Below are 16,156 nucleotides of genomic sequence, written 5' to 3' on the forward strand. Positions count from 1 at the left end.
ACTCGTGCTCGGACTCTCCCAATGCCTTAAAGACATAACAAATGCATTTTGGTGTGTAAGATGTCAGTTGGGATCTACAGTGAGAGTTATGAAGTAAATGGTAATAAAGTAATATACTGCAGAATAAGACTTCATGCCTTTTTCCCTGTGGGTTTTTGTGAAATAAGATGTTTTTTTAATAAACAGCAGCAGCTCTCTTTAATTTATATTTGACAACAAAAGATCAGCTTATCATCAAAGGAAGTATAAATTGTGGGAAAGCCTCATAGGCAATTCAATAATTCAAGACTAGAATGAACACTGCCACTGCCTGTGCATCGTAGCGTTACATTTATTCACTCAATGGAGTGAAGAGTGCAGGCCAGTCACCCAATGGCCGAGTTGTGAAGAAGGCTTCCTACTGAATGCATGTCTGCACAGAGAATCGTTGTACTGTACCTGGTATATGAAATGATGTCATGAATTGAGGACATTTTTGCATATAGCGCAGAGAACAGAAGACAATGAGAATGGATAACCTTCAACTCTCTGTTGGCAAAAGGGACATTATTAATTTGCAAAGTGTAACCCAGGCAACTGCAGCACCAGGATTTTTGAAGTGCTCCAAGAACCTTTACTTGCTTTGAATTCAACTGCAAATGGCTATGATTCTAGGCAAGAAGAATTTCTGACATGTCTCTAAAAGCGGTATAAAATATCTGGATAACTTTAGAAAATGTTGCCTAAGGCTGAAGACAAAAACAACCTTTGTGATTGTGTTGCTATAACTTATCCAGAAAACAAGATACCCCTAGCCTTCTCTCCCCCTAAAGAAATCTCCACTTTCCACTTTCTTTTTTTCCTTCCTCCATACCTTTTATTTTCCGTCCAGTTGATGTTCAGGTTGGGATTTCCCCAGGGTTCCCCTCAGGACCCAGCTCAGTAAAGAGTCTGGCACTAAGAGTTGAACGCTCAGCTGGAGGTGCATCACTGATCCGCTCTGATGCTAAACTCAGCTTCTTGCCTCTTTGCTGCTCGACTACTTTCCCTGGGTAAACAACAACCAGGCTGATACCTGGTATCTAGTTGAAAGACAAGCTTTTGATTTCCATGCGGCAGCTGTATGGGAATACATCTGTAGCCTTTCTCTCATCATTGTCTCTTCTCCATGCATAAAAATACATTTATGGGGCTCTGTTACAGATGGGCTTTGCAGCAGACAAAACACCAAAGAAGTGACACAAATAACTGGGTCAATGAGATGTGTATCAGCTGAGTTTCTTTCATTTGCAGAGTGGAAAAACTGCACTTTCCTTTATCCAATGCCAAAGAAACCGCAAACAGCCAGATCAATAACCCTGGGAGACGACACTTTGTTACCCACATGAGCACAACAAGGAAATAACGAAAGCAAAAACATTACATTTATTGAATAAAGCTACCATATGCTGAACATGTGGCAATATTTACCTAACTTACAGCAACCTAATAGAGCACTATTATAGGAAAACACATTCACATGACTCATTCAGGCTACCAGCGGATCATGAGATTCCAGGGAGATTCAAATGAGCAGAAGCTCGTAATCTCAGATACTGGTCTATGAAAATTAGATTTAAATCTGGGTTTGTGTGTCTGACTCACTGTGCATGTGTTTGGTTTCAAGCAAAGTAAAGTGGTGTAAACATTACAAACACTAAGGTTTTCAGGAGTCTGTTGCATATCGTGGGCAAAGTATGAAAGATGGGGTTGTATCATTTGGAGTCAAAACAGACATCTGCAAGCAGCAGATAAGAACAACATTCTTGTAAATTGACTTAACCACAGTGCTATGGCAACACTGTCCTGACGATAGGAAATGCAATACATTCTTTTTGCTAAACTCACCCAAAATACTGTCCCTTTCATTGGCTCTCTGATCAAATATCCAAAGCCTAGTGAAGTCTGTCTCCATGGAAATACATTTTCCAACAAAGTCTCCTCTCCAACATCTCCTCAACCCTATTTATAGAATCGCAAACACTAGGTAGCTGGCAAAGGATAAGAAAAAATGAAGTGAGAATGGAATTGTCTGGTATCTTCACCTCTCCGTGCCGCTTGTCATTCTGCTCACAGCTTCATTTCAAATCAAAGGCTTTGAACAAGCGTTCACACAAACAGCTGACAAACAATCCCAAGTCTCACAAGAGTGGGCAGGTTTTATGTGTGTGAAGTTGTGAGAAGCTTGTGTGCACTTCAAGCTGATGCAAGGCCTGCAGGGTATGCGCACACATTCAATGCCAGTCAGAAGCGTGAAGACAGCGGGCAGCAGGGTCATCGCTAAGCCTCTCTGCCAGGTCTTGGAACTCTTCGGTCCGCTGCTTTTTGACCTCCGTGTGTTGAATAAGGATGAGAAAATCACAGGCCTTTTTTAGGTTAACAGCTTCTTCCTCCGTCCACATCAAGAAAAGGGTGTATGGCGAGAGTGTGCATGCACAAACATGAAAGTTATATCTTAATTCAGTTGTGTCATACCACAGAAAGCTGGGCTAGCATTGCTATAGCAGACCTGCAGCACAGCATCAGCCCAATAAGTAAAGAACAGAAAGTCCTCCACCTCAGTGCTTTTAAAGAAACAGTCACAATCTGAAAACACTGGCAGGGCTCGAGGGAAAAGTCCGGCCAATCATGCAGAACGCACTAATTAGCATTAGCCTACATGGATGTCATGCTTGTTGACACCACACTCCAGTTGCAGCATAAAGATGAGCTCTTACAAAGTAAACAGCACGGCATTAACTCTACGACCAAGGACAACAATTATGACTGTCAAATATCATTAACAAAAACACTCCCTCGATACGCCATCATTTTAATCAAGCACTACCATGTGTGAGTGCTGCGGCTTCTGTGATTATTATTTGACATCCCTTCTTAAACGAATGCCCTGATACTCCTGTGAGTCAAAAGTTAAATTCTCCTTAATTCAAAGAACAAAAGAATTGGAAAATCTTCAGTGTCAAGCTGTCACATCAGAGACCTCATCAACAGAAGATTACGGCAACAGAGCTATTTACATAAGCAATCTTCTTTACTGCCCCGCTTCCCGGAGGTGCCTTTGAGCAGAGGCAAGATTGCATCTTTCACACTCGTCCCCTCTACAGTCACGTACAGGAAGGTGGAACACCAATTTATGAGGCAGAGCACAGTGCTGTAGAACAGGCGATGATAGATTGGCCCTTTAATATAGTATCTCTGGTTGCAGGGTTTCCCACACATAGACTATAATTGGGCGGGACCTCCCAGGTATATTAACGGCCGCCCAAGTATATTTCGCGACCCATTTAGGTTTTTGTTTTTTTTATAAAAAATTGTATAAAAACATTTTTTTATCATTTTTTTTTTTTATTCGTCCGTGACCACGACGCCATCTGCGATCGATTAACTTGTGGACAATTATCCCTCGCTCCCTTGCTCTGATCTCGCCTCCTTCTAGCCTGTTAAGTGGCCTGCCTCACACAGGGTGACTGGCTGTCCACATGATGTGGTCTGCCGACATGGCCACTGTCATACAGATCATAAATCAAAGCCCTTGATTGGTCTCTCTGTGTCATTCAAGCTCGGGATAACCTCAGCTCAGGTGAGGTAAAGGACTCTCTGAGTGTTTAGATAGTTAACTTAAGTCTAAGTTCTCAGTGGGTCTCAAACGGTGTGGTCACCATTTATGTAAACACATATTTCCATTTGAGAGGGTAGTGATTGGTCTAATGGATAGTGAGGTGGGCTGAAGATCGGAAGGCTGTGAGTTCAAATCCCGCCAGGAACACCACCACTAGTGTGCCCTTGAGTAAGGCACTTAGCCCTTAGTTACTCCAGGGAGAATGTCCCTGTAATCGGTCATTATAAGTCGCTTTGGATAAAAGCGTCAGCTAAATTAAATGTAATGTGATTAGTAAAATATGCATGAATAAATAAATAAAAAGTATAGGTGAGAAAAGGTAAGATACACTTTTAAAACTTGTTGAGAGAAAACTAGTCTTTGCTGCTGCCTCAAAGAGGAGCAGGGGGGAGAGGAGGGAGACAGGAGAGGCTGATACAGGAGAGGCTGATTCAGGAGCAGAGACGCACTCACAACTATAAATGAACCAAAAATAAATTAATAAACAAGTTTCAGTGTTTTTTTCATATTGGAAATGGTATGTTATTGGTTATGGCCATGATTTTATGATTATTGAAATGTATACAGTTCTGTTTAATATAGGTGTTTCCATAGATCTAGTTATTTTCCCCTCAAAATGCACCAGATTGATGCATTCAACTCCAAAATAAAAAATAAAATCTTACCGTGGGGGCATGCCCCTGGACCCCCCCTAGAGGATTTGAGGTCGACCCCCACTAAAAATCACATGGATAGGTACATTTATGAATACATTTATTTTTTTAAATAGTAACTCATTTCCATATGTTCATGTGTGGGCAGTAGATTTAAACTATAGGGCTATCATTATGGGCCCTGCCTGTACCTGTTTGCTCTGCCATCGCGTGAAGGGTCTGCTAACAAGCGACCAACAGAAATGTTAATGTTGTTGCACGTCACCTCAACACAACCACCTAGAACAGTGCCATTATATGTATAACAACTTTACTCTAAGCCTCCAGAAGAAATCCTGCTGAATACACAGACACACAGCTCACAGCTATATACGGAATATAGGTTGGGACGTGTCACGTCGGCCGGGATGCCGCGCCAATGACGTTATAGGAGCGAAAATTCTGGAACTGCTTGTTAGCACCCCCGTTTTTTTTTTTTTTTTAGAGATGTGGGTACGGAGGAAAAGAGAGAGGGTTTTGTTTTCTGACACTTTGTGAGTTCCCTGACACACCGGGGACACATATGTATAAAAGACATCAAAAAGTGCATTTTGCATAATAGGTCCCCTTTAAATCAAATATACTGCAGTAGAGTCAGTCAACAGTGATATTACATTAATACGCTGATATGATAATATTTTCATGCTTCCCAGGCCTAGCATGGTTCGGGAAAACCCCTTCTATAATAGGATTATTTGGTCAAGACCTCTAATCCACAAAGAAATATAGAATACCATTCAAATGACTGGCTGGTGTGGTAGAGGCTTCAAAGTGCTGAGGCAGCAAAAGGCAGCTTTAACCCCCAACACCATCAACCTACTGCATATCTGAGCCCTCCCTGCTTCTTCCTCACAACCTCAGACGAGCTCTCTGAAACAGACGTGCTTGGTCCACCTGTGGCTCCATCCATTGATCCAATTGTGCTGATATAGGAGTTAATTAAAAGAGACCGGGCTTAAAGCTTAGACCCTTGATTCCTTCACAGCAGTTAAGCAGTCAGAGGAGACAGGCATTTTATCAACAGGGAAGCCATTAGAATCGTCACCTAGCGAAGGGACAAAAGACTCTACATAAAAACACTTACTGGGTTAGGATAGAGCTGGATGTTACCTGAGCGAGACATGCTTGGCTTGTCCCTCTGGTCCGACTAACTATTAAAATTAGACAATGGAACTTGAGGGATATAGTCCACTGTTTGTCAGAAGCGTGTATCTTTGTTTGTTTTCTCCATGGTGAATCCCCTGTGTGTGCTTGTGTGTGCCATGGCACTGCTACAACCAATTACAGTGCAAACAAACTGGGCGCCATGCCGAACACAGAGTCTTTCTTTGTGGGGCTCATTGACTCTCTGGATGTGCTCAGACTCAGATCAATCTCAGTTCATGACTTCTGGTTGTGTAATGACGTTGTCACAAGCATCGTTCAGAAAACAAAGACGGCTCATTTAAAGCAGAGAGCACGCTGCTGTGTGAAAAGCAAAGAGGGACAATACAGGGACAGTTTTGAGTCAGCATTAAAGGGCATCAAAGCTTCTGGAAACACAAGGGAGATGATAGCAGAGCCTGTTTCTCTCCTGTGTACTGGGTTGTTGTTTGTTGGCAGACATCCCATTTCCTGTCATGCAATTTCAGACCTCATGTCATCTCTGAGCAGCTGCCACACAACCACTTGTTCCTGTGTGCCTTCTCAGATACCCAGTTATTTTTAGGATCCATCCACCTGTTTTTTTGTTATAAAAGTGCCACATTTTAACGATTGACAAATGTAAAGCCAGGACAAAATCAGGGAGAAGTTTTCAGCAATTTGTATGCGCTTACATATTGCATCAGCTTCAATCGATAGAGCTGTAGTAACTGTGGTTTTAACTTGAAAACCAGACGGTAACAGCTTGCCTTTTATTGATGGGTGCATGAATGTTGCATTGCCTTGCAGTCTAGGGGTTCGCTGTACCATGGAACATCCTTGATGATTTAGAATAACTCTAATTTCTGAAAATGGAAAATCCCATTTCTTGTAATGAACACTAAAGACTGGCAGAATAATCTATTGATGATGTACAAGCATATATTCTTTAAATGCTAGCATGAAAATTCATCCCTGCTTTCACTTGTGCAATACTACATGTCTTAGTGGGTTCCTGCCAACAACTCTTAACAGTGAAATAGCATTGAATCATACAAATGTTTTGCCATGTTATTTTCTATTAATGGTCAAAATATCCAGTAACTTAAAATCAAATTTCTAGAAATTGTGCATTACATAATACAACTTATGAAACTATGTCAATATCGACAGATATACCTTTTTCAGTCTACTTATTTTGGATTAGTTTGATTGATCGTGAGGACATGACAAGTTACATGTTTGCGCCTAAATACCATCTTACCCTTTAAGGGGGCATTACGTCCCATCAAGGAGCAGCCCGCTTCTCTGATTTGCTCTTGGCACAAAGCATAGAATACAGTCTTGCAAGTTTACCAAGCACTATTATGACGGCTGGAACAAAAGCCTGCCAACCACCCGGGGTAGCAGAGTGAGCCGATGCTGAGGAGAAACAACAAACAGCAGCCTTCTTGGCAGCAACCCTCAATAAGCCGCTATGGAGAAAGGGGTACTCACATGTCGACAAACTCCCACTAGCCACAATGAACTCAACACAAGGATGATGTCACAGCTCCATACATCCTGTTTAACCATGAAGCCCTAATTTCCCTGGTAACCCAACACCAGTATGTTTTTGCACACAGATAAACTAAATGGATGCAGATTTCCTTCCAGCAAAGCAGCCTCATCTGTCCCCAGAGATAAACCGGCTTCACAGAGGAGACACTGGCCCAAACTCTTAAATCAGCGGACAAAAATAAGTGTAACGAACTTGAAAATGTCAATCCTTCCTGCCATTAACTTGGAACATCCATCCCGCAGGAACAGAAGGACAACTTGTGAGATTGTGTGCAGGGGGATCCCCTTTGAAGGTGAACTGTTTAGTAATTTGTGCACTAAATTTTGCTGTCAATGTTTGTCTGCAAAACGTGTTGTATTCTTTTTTAGTTAAACTGTAACCTAATGGAGCAGAATATTGTCCTTAAATGCCCAGTAATGTATTACTTATTCTAACAACAGAGTTACTGAGTGAATGATATGCATGCATAAATAAATTACAAAGCAATTATCATCAAATCCATTGTCAGGGATCTCAAATTCTCCTTCTCTATCCCCGTATAATGGATAGATCTCATTCAGAATTCCTCTTCAAAAAGTGGTGCTCATTATATCTTGCAGAGTGCTGATATTCACAGATATTCTGAAGTTGGCAGCAGCAGTTCTAGCAATAAACATAACACTTGATTTGGCCATTTTATCAACGTATCTACTAATTTAAAATAGGGTACTGGTGTTATGAATACAACTCAAATTTTGATGCAAACCGTGTGCTACAGTTAAACTTATGAAATAATAAGCCTTTCAGTTCAGCTGCCGTGAGAGGGGGAAGCTGCAATGAGAAGCAGCTCAGTGAAAGAGGTGAGACTGAGGCCGGGGAAATCCTCACATCAGAGAATCCCAACATTTCTCTGAACAGCTTCACAGCCATTACTCCCATCAGTAAAAACAGCACTCGTCCATACACAATTCTAATTAGAGCTGCCTCACTATTGACAGCTAGTGTCTTGTCTCCTGCTGCCTTTCTCACAGTGATGCTTCTCCTATTTGTTGCCTTTCCCCGATATGCTTGTTTTTTGCTTTAAACAGCACAATTGTAATTTATGGATTCGTCCGATTCCATACACCAATATTGTTTGAATTCAATAAAGCAGCGCAAAATAGAGAAGTGGGAGCAAAATGGGTTCAGAGAACACAGCTATATCATCTGGCGTATATAGAAGCTTGACATAGAAATCTGTTGATAGTTATTACTTTTATTAAAGTTTATCTAATCTTGATACGCATTATTTTCTAAAGTATGTATCTGAATGTTTACCGTATATGGGATGGCATAGGTGTGGCACACACAAATAAGCAAGGCAAAATGTATTTGCATGCTTTCTGAAAAAGCATGTAAATATCCCTGACAGGCAACAATGAGTTTCATGCATCAGTTGCTGGATCTAGCATTCACTAGTTGGAAATTATACACCCATTTATCAAAAGCTTAAAGGTGGGGTATGTAATTTATTTCAGAAACACTTTTTGTTATATTCCACGGAATGCTCTTAACATCCCGATAGCAATGAATATATTAAATGCTTTGACAATAAATAGATCAAAAATGTCATCTGTGGAAGCCGTGGCGCTGTAAAAAGCACGACCAATCATTTTAGCCGGCCCGGCTAAAATAACTGGATGGCCTACCTGCCTGTCAGCCTTCCATCTGTGCACAAACTTATCTCGTGCCCTCATTGGTCATGTGCGCGTTTGTGTGTGTTGGAGGAGGGGCTCTGTAAGGAAGTGGCAGATTTTTTCCGGTTGTGTATTTTCAAATTCTAGCGCACTCGAGCTGGTTTCTCCAAAATTACCTACCCACCTTTAATTGTCACTATCCCAGTGTCAATGTCCCAACACTCAACACACAGCTGTCCTACTCTTCCGCCTGTATTAATTCACCATGAACCTGTATAAACAAGGGTATAAACCAGAGGTCACCAACTACATTTGTCCAAGGGCCAAAATTAATCCAAGAGACACTTTCAGGGGCCAGAGATTTTTATATATATACAAATCATATATATAAATATAATTGATTAATATGTTCACTTTATTGAAAAAATAATCTGACATGAGTAGGGGGCGAACGCACTAACCACGCCGCCAATGCCACAGTCACCCTCGCCGTGCAGGCCAGATGATAATGTCTGGCGGGCCGGCTGTGGCCCGCGGGCCACCAGTTGATGGTCACTGGTATAAACAATCGATAGCTCTTGAAGGAGAGGTCGAGCCCAACCCCCCTCGCTAATTAGCTCCGTCCTGGAAAGTAAGGGCCGATTCTATTAAATTGAACTCTGCAAGGAAAACAAGGTGGGATCTATTTGTGACGGGAAGCAAATGCATCTTGTCGAGTTTATTATTACTGAATTGAATGAGGAGAGAATTTGGGGGTGACAGCACCTTAAGAGGAGCTAGTAGGGGGATATCTCCAAAAAAGTAAATGTGCTGGCTTCCCTGTGTCCATACCGTTTTTTGCAAACAGTTAAGCAGAATAATCGCCAAAAAAAGTCCCACCTTGAACTTGCCTGTGTTTTTCTGCCCCTCTATTGTAATTGTGTGGTAATGTTCAACTTGACAAGGTTTTATGTAAATCAAGATGTAAAACTGTATTAAATGAATAAATAAAACGTGCTTTTCCAAAGCCCTCAACAACCCAAGTAGTGTGTGTAGTATCTAAACTACAGAACTAATACTTTGCTTGTCTCACCGTGGCAGGCAAACTGTTCTAGACCCAGTGACCTATACAAAACCATGGCAGAACAACTCAATTTGGAAATACATTCACATAACGGTCACAAATTCCATGACAGATCAGGGCACAGATGACCTTCATACGAGCTAAAACTGCCCATTTTAATTTACACTGATCATTTGGACCCAGTATTGCCACAGATTTGATTTCTCTCTCACACTCATCAGCCCAATCCCTTACCTAATGGCATGAAAGGCTGTCCTGCAGGTGACCTTCAGGTACTAACAGCAGCCTCACCTGCCCTCCTGGCAGAGGACGGCAGCAGCACAACATCCCAGAGATGAGAGGGGGTAACCAAGCGTTACTCCATCAATCATCACATTACACACGTTGGCCTAGTTTAATGTTTTTTCAGACTTGACTGGAGACACGCTGGGCCACACGGAAAGATGGGAAGCATCTAATTAGTTGATGTCATTAGCAGAAGTTCACCAGTCACGAAGCACATCAAGGGTGAAATCCCTTACAGTGCATTAATGAGGACTTTGTCCATCACAATTGTCTCCTACAGTGCTACTGCAACTCTATAATGAAGTGCAGAATACACATAGTGGCCACTCTTGTACGGAGAGACAGGTTAGGTTTCAGCAACCACTAGATACATACGTGCTACACAGCGTTTTTGACTACAGGGTGAACAGCTGGTGAGTGTTGGAAAGGTTACCAAGCTGGCTGAGGAGCAGGTGCTGTAATTCGATGGACTCAGAGAGCACAGGGAAATTAGAAGAAGAAAGCACAGAGGAAGCAGGACATGGACTAGCATATGTCTGGAGATCTAGCAGAGTCTGGCAGGGAGGAGCAAATACAGTTTCTCTCCCTACAGTATGCCCATGAATCAGCTGAAAAGATTCAGTCATTTACTGACAACATGTACTGTTCATGGCTCATGTGTAAAACATAGCTGAAGTACAATCGCTTTTGCCGTTAATGTTTGGATGTGATTATCACTATACTGTACAATAGCAATAAAGTTGCCTTGTACTTCCACTGCTTAATCCACCAAGAGATGTGTCAACTCTGACAGGCCATCTCAGGCTTCAACTCAACCATCTCACAGACCCAGCAACCTAATTGTAATGGAAACAGTGAGAAGGATGATGAAAAAAGGGTGCAGCTGAACAAATTCTCCACTCTCAGAGCAGAATGCCTGCCAGGTCAGCCATACTTCTCCCAGACCATAGCAGACATTAAGAAATTACTCTGGCTGCCGCTCGCCGGGATGACCTCTACTTGAGCTGACAGCAGCTCAGTCTGAAACACGGCCACTAAAGCCATCAGTATTTCGTCAGATGACAACACACACTTGTCATGTTGTCCCATAGTGAGACATTTTCTAAGCACAGCCATGCAAACATGAGTGGCAACTAGGTTCCAAGTTCCCAGTTACTCAGATTAGTTTCAGACACATTCCAAACGACTTCTAAATGAGAGTACAAAACGTCAGGAATGTCTTGTTACCACCCTGCTGTGAGCTGTCGGCTCAATTTTAGACACACAAATTCTTGGTGAATAACTTGTAGGTTCTTTTTATACGGGAACGAAACGGGTTGTATCCTCTACTTTTCTCTTTTGTATAGCCCGTTCGTTCACACAAGGCCGTAACGAAACCGCGGAAATTGACCCCTAAAACGATAACAGGTCCCAAGGTGGATAGATCTGCGGACGGAACTCTCTGGGGGGGCAAACGGCTCCGTGTGTACGTCCTATACGATAATTTCCTGATAACGATGAAGCCATAGCCCCGCCTCTCCCCACCTCTGCTGCTCACTGCTGTAGCATGGTCAGTAGCTACTGCTACTGCTACTGACCATGCTACAGATGTTAGTGCAAAATCTACAGCTCCTCTACCACAACCATCAGCAACAAGTGGACATGGAGAACTACATGAACTACATGTGGCTAAATCCACCGCGGAAAATAAACAGAAGGGCAACCAGGCAACCATGGCAACCATGCTCGGGGGGTCTTCTTCGCAGCTTTTGGTGTATTTTGTGGCGGAAGTACAGCGCAACTTACAGGCCCGGCATATGTACTACATTACATTACATTACATTGCATTTACCTGACGCTTTTATCCAAAGCGACTTACAATAAGTGCATTCGACCAAGAAGATACAAACTTGAAGAAAACAGAATTATATAAGTACATCAGGTTTCATAGAGCCAAAACATTTCAAGTGGTATTTAACTGGCTTTAGATAAGCCAGTCCTTTATTAGTATATAAGTGCTTTGTTAGTAATTATATCGCTCAAAGTGGAGTAGAAAGAGATGAGAGCGTCTACTACAGCGTCTCCAGCGGGTCGAGCAGTCTCGTGTGAAGGGACACGTTTATTGAGCCATATCCGTGTGACTTTTTTGATATTGAATTTGGTTCGTTTGCGTTTTGTTTGCGTTCCCGTATAAATGGGTATATCATGAATAAATTGGATATGGTGTGTCTATGGAGCTGAATTCAAGATTTGTTTTAATACTATTGCCAATTTCGCTTATGGCTCCAGTTCTTAATCCATTCCCTAATTGACTGAATTAATTTTTTGCGTGGAAAGATATTTTACCCATTTTTTAGTCTGAATACAGTGGAGAATGTCTGCCTAATAACATTTGAACATTTCATTGGGATGGGTATTTTCAGTATATTCAACTTTAGAGTGGTGTGTTCATAACGTACCCATTAGTGACCTTTTCGGCACTTTGCAGAACTTCCCTTTTAATAACTTTGCTGTCCTTATTCTTCTTCACAACTTCCTTAGTTGTTTTGCACCCCAATCATAGCTTACACTCAGGCTCAACAAACGGCATTAGCTCGCATGCTACTTCCGCAAATCTTGAAGGAAGAATTGTTTTAATGTGTAACTGCCAGAATAACATGCTGGCATCGATTTGATCAGGAATTGATTATCTCAAAGGAAAACAGTTCAGATGTATCATTCAGTTTGGAACCAGTTTTTTACTGAAAGCCAATTAATGAATCCAATACCAGAGGTATCCAAATTGTTTATCTTTCCAACTTTGGAAATAGTGTTAAAAATGCAGAAACAATGTGATTTAGTGCTTAATCAGACAAGAGATGATTTGTTTCAGCATGATAATACATTTCGATTAAAGCATTTATGTCTTCCCGCATATTTAGCAAAAAAGAATCTGTGATACTTCGTTATATTACTTATCCACTGCTTGTTTTTTGTTATTCTTATTGACAGTAATGGTGGATTATTCATAATCAGACTGCTACTGTATTATTCAGTGCACACAACACTAAAAATATCTTCCAATGAGTTATCTTTCAGTATCGTCTAAAGCACATTTAATGATCAAATGATGAATTGCTATATGTTTACTTTACCTTTATTCTGATCTCTTGTCCAAACACAACAAAATTAGAGTAGCAGTCATACTAAAATGGAAACACAGCTATGATAAAAAACAAAGGATATGATGCTGGAGGAATATGGCCTCATTTCCCATATATATATATATATATATATATATATATATATATATATATATATATATATATATATATATATATGTGTGTGTATGGGAAATGGTTACCTAGAAATGAGGCCATATATATATATATATATATATATATATATATATATATATAGGGGTTACAGCTTTAATTTAAGATTTTACTGGGCACTGAAGTACACCAGAAGGACAAATCTTTCAAGTCAAATGCAGCCTTTGTATCTGGACTTTGGTCTTACTATGATAAATCACCACTAAGGTGGAGTGAGCTAACATGCCTGCCTGCCTGGCCTGGCGATACAATATTGGCTGTCTCTCCACTATTTCCTCTTTATTGCTCTGCAGCTCACTATCTAAAACTAATTTCAACCCTGCAGTCGTCCAACTTGGTGGGGATATTAAATGGTTCTCTTAAAGCAGAGTTAGACTGAAATGTCTCTGAATTAATTTCTGAATGATTATCGTACAAAGACCAGACTTATGAGCAAACTAATGTGCTAATAAGTATGTTGCAATTAATATTCCATCAACTATTTATGTTATATATTATTACCCACTATCAGTCACATATAAATGTGCATTTGTAAAGGGATTTAGAACAAGTTTGTCCATAAAGAATGGATCACATGAATGAAACTGCCTTTGTGGACAGGTTTATCAATCATTCAGCCATCTTATCACCTTTATAACAGACAACAGCCACAAGCTGACAGTCACTCTCTTATCACACTAATCCAGATAACTTCAGTACTGAGCCCGTGAAGGCAGCAGGGATAAATTAGTTTACTCCTACAAAGATTGGATTAAAAGCCAGGAGTGGGCCTCGACCCCCTGGCCTCAAAGACAACAGCCCCAAACTGCTCAGCTTTAATGAGCATGTCAGCTTAAATGGAAATAAATAATTAAAGAAAACAGGATTTAGCTCTTTTTTGGTTTTTTAAATGCCCACCCTTTATTTTAGACACAACTAATGGAAATACCCATCTGCAAACTTTGATTTATACCACTTATGCAAGAACTATATATTCACAATGACTCAACTCCCCTGCCATGCAGCAGCATTTTTATTTGACAGCTGACTCAATATTAATCTGGTGCAGGTTAAATGTGATCCTTGGAGCCCAGTGTGCTTTTAATCCCTAGAGAGTTCACCTCTCATGTGCGCATCGTGTTATTGAAACAGCAGTCAGAGCCTTTTGTCTGTCAACCGCTTGAAATTGAGCTCTAGATAAAACGGCTTATATTTTGAGATACATGTATTGCACACAGCCTCAACATGCTTAATGCCAACGCACAACTACGAGTCCCCACTGCAGCTCTATATAGACAGTCTAGAAGCAGAGAGTTAGCACACTGCAGTGAAGGACTCACAAATTAATACAGAAGCTCGGCTATCACACAGTGACAGGCCCCTTTAGAAGCTGCAAGGCAACCTTTCGATGGACGAAGACATAATATGACAGGTAAACAAAACTACAACCTGTGCAGACTGAAATAAAATGAACGGATTAGGGCCAACTCTGCTGAGACACAGTGAGCCGCAACTCACCCGATACATAATTTAAAGTTTAAATTGGCATATGGGTTTTAGTAGAAGGAAGAACATTACCTCTCAACGGGGTGTAAATGTGTTCTATTGAAATTGTTCACAGTGGGTGAAGGCACCAAGGGACAGTGAGATAGGGACAAAGTGAGTCTATTCTGACAGCTACTTAACCTCCAGACAGGTCGGTTTCACAGGAAGGGTAACCTCATTTAATTCCACATGGCCTGTGGCAAGTGTCCAAGTGTTTGTTTAAGGGAGGGGGAGAAAGGAAAACCACAGGAAAGGGTAAAGGTGATCACAAGACAAATAGAGCGTAGGACAATCAAAGAAGGAAAGAAGAAAGAAAGAGAACATTCACAAAATATAACAGCAGTATTCCTAGCAACAGCGAAGGGGCTGTTCTACCCTGAGCTGCAATGACTTCCTCATTCTTTCGTATTCAAGTCCATCCTGTGCCTCACCTCCCTCACTCCCTCCCTGTAAAGCTAGATGCTCTGAGTTTCAGCAGAGGGAGTGGGTCATATGGGCAGGAACAAGATTTGCAACTGTATTGCATTGTAGTGACAGTTTTGTAAACACAACACCTTCCGGTTATTGCAGAGCATTTGTGAGGTTTCATGTTTTGCTACAGCTGGCCTTATTGAAAAGGACCTGCATCACTGTGCAGGAAACCCAGGATCTCCCAACTGAATGGGGAAACACCCTCAGGGAGGGGAGAAACGGCAGGCTGGGCTGGAGAGTCTGACATCATTCAAGTGTGGGCTTCCATGTTTCTGTGAAGTCTCCTATGTGTGAGTGCATGAATAAACAGTGAGTATCTGTGTCACTACACAGTAGTGTGTACACACACACACACACACACACACACACACACACACACACACACACCACACACACACACACACACACACACACACACACACACCACACACACACACACACACACACACACACACACACACACACACACACACACACACACACACACACACACACACACACACACACACACACACACACACACACACACACACACACAAACACACACACACACACACACACACACACACACCTAAAGCTGCAGCCTAAAAGCTGCTCACAACACACAACCTCATTGCAACAGAACAAAAAATTCAGTCGGTTATCAAACCAACCCCAACAGTCCACTGCTGCAGAAACAACCCCACACCTTAAACGAATGGCATTCAACACTGGCTGGGAAAAAATATGTCTGCAAAGTTGAAGGACGCGAGAGATATGAGGCTTTGTGGGAAAGCAGAGTGTCTGAAGGCTGGTTACTGTAAACGGCGGGGCCAGTTTTGATGGGCTTCAACCAGCGCTCCCCCCAAAAAAA

At 41.6% G+C, this 16,156-nt stretch overlaps 1 protein-coding gene across 2 annotated transcripts in view; it reads right to left on the bottom strand.

Annotated features, from left to right (window-relative positions):
- Positions 1-16,156, bottom strand: part of mcu (mitochondrial calcium uniporter) — a 55,725-nt gene that overhangs the window by 39,114 nt on the left and 455 nt on the right. The gene's annotated exons all lie outside the window — the stretch shown is intronic.

The sequence above is a fragment of the Gymnodraco acuticeps genome, unplaced genomic scaffold (genome assembly GCF_902827175.1).
Source record: "Gymnodraco acuticeps unplaced genomic scaffold, fGymAcu1.1, whole genome shotgun sequence".
NCBI classification, from domain to species: domain Eukaryota; kingdom Metazoa; phylum Chordata; class Actinopteri; order Perciformes; family Bathydraconidae; genus Gymnodraco; species Gymnodraco acuticeps.